Raw genomic sequence first — 1,910 nt, 5'->3', positions numbered from 1 at the left:
TCAGGAAGTCCCAAAGGAGAGCTCTCTGCCTGGTTCAGGAGCACCTGTGTTCCTTTACAGATGGCCTCAGCGCACGACGGGTGGCTTCTCTCTAAGGGTTACAGCCCTTACCATGCTCCAGTAGAGCTCTCCTTTGGGACTTCCTGCTGTCTCCCCAACATTCTCTGTTGGTTCCTTATCCTTGACAATCAGTCCCTACATCAAACCCTCTTTGATTTCCCCATTGGAATGGCTTCCTGCCTGAAACATATATCTTCCATGTATTATTTTCTTATATATTATTTTTTTCTCATTAACACAAATATTTATTAACACTATTTATACACCAAAATAGGTTGAATGTGAAGTTTGGATAACTTGAAGTCACCATTTGCTTCTGCACAAAGGTATTTTCTTATTTATTAATGAACATTTTTCTTTGCCATCCTTCTGTTTTTGTCCAGATATTGGCCTCTGTCAAATATTTAAAAATTAGCTTAGTTTCTATTAAACAAAACTAAAAGTGATTCTGTGACAGTGACTGTATGGCAACCAAATACATCTGATGTCAAATGTCATTTAAAACATTTCTTGGGATGCCTGGATGGCTCAGTCTGTTAAGCATCTGCCTTTGGCTCAGGTCATAATCCCAGGGTCTCGGGATCCAGTCCTGCATCAGGCTCCCTGGAGCCTGCTTCTCCCTCTGCCTGCCGCTCACTCTGCTTGTGCTTTCTCTTTCTGACAGATAAATAAATAAAATCTAAAAACAAAACAAAACAAAACACAACTTTAAAAAAACCCACCAAAATTTAATAAACAAAAAAAACAAACAAAAACCAAAAACACCCCTGCTTCTTGATCATCTCTGTCAGTTTGTACTACTTATGACAGAGAGGGCTGGGATTTTATAAATTCCAAGCCTTATCTGAACAGTGTGCATATAAAAGTTGTCTTTTAGTTTAGTGAAGGGGTATCCATGAAGCTGTGGACCTCTGCATTCTTGCCTCTGCTCATCAATAACAACCATCCTTCCAACTGTCCTCTTTCAGGCGACCACAGGTTTTAGGAGCTGGCAAGAGTCCACGAATAGGTTGTGTAAGTTTACTGTGAGGCACTGGTATACCCCCAGAAGAAGGTGAATTGGGTCTCAGCAAGCCACTTCTCACTGTGGTTGTTCCTGAAGATCTGGTTGAAGTAGGGCTGTTGATATTGTTGGGAAGATTTGCTGGGACTGTGTACTCTGAGCCATGGGAGGGCCTGGCTGGGGAGGTGGTTGGTATGAGCTGTTGTTTCTTTGGTACCTGGAGAATGAGAGCCATGGTTTCTTTTGGTACCTGGAGAACTAGAGCCATGGTTGTTAAATGCTTTTACTGGTCGCTGGAAAGCCAAAGGAGAAGATACTGCAGGGAAGCAGAATTTGCCTGGAGAGGTATGGCTGAAGCCTGAGGTTGCGTATGAGGTATTTCTCCATTTGACACCTGAAAATTTAAGTCACTTCTGCTGCTTTTCACTGAGTCAACTTGCATATTTGATTTTTGGGACTCTCATTCATTATTTAATATAATTCCCACAATACCCCTGTTAGAAGTATCACTCTGAAGATCACCAAAACAGAATCATACTTACCACAAAGTTGTAATTTAGAAGTAAATCTACATTTGACCAACTGTGAGCCTTTCTCCCTCCACTTCATACAGTTTCCTTCTAGAAGGTCTGTTAATAATTACTTAGCAAATCATCCATAAACATGCTATTATTATTCCCATTTTGCAAATGGAAACTAAGAATCAAAACCATTTACTCGCTCCACCTCACAAACACAAACATACTTGACTATACACATTATCGTGATTTTACTCTGCCACTGTCTTTATCACAATGTCTTAACTATTGCAGGAAATTTTTGTCCAGAGAGATAAAAGTTAAAAATA

The 1,910-nt window shown here is 40.2% G+C and overlaps 1 pseudogene; it reads right to left on the bottom strand.

Moving 5' to 3' along the window:
* Positions 1-992: 992 nt before the first annotated feature.
* On the bottom strand, positions 993-1,520 carry LOC111140162 (annotated as a pseudogene).
* Positions 1,521-1,910: the final 390 nt, after the last annotated feature.

Source organism: Enhydra lutris, unplaced genomic scaffold, assembly GCF_002288905.1.
Source record: "Enhydra lutris kenyoni isolate GAN:26980312 unplaced genomic scaffold, ASM228890v2 scaffoldscaffold205, whole genome shotgun sequence".
NCBI lineage: Eukaryota > Metazoa > Chordata > Mammalia > Carnivora > Mustelidae > Enhydra > Enhydra lutris.
Note: the sequence above shows the minus strand (reverse complement) of the source record. Positions and strands in the feature narration are given on the sequence as shown.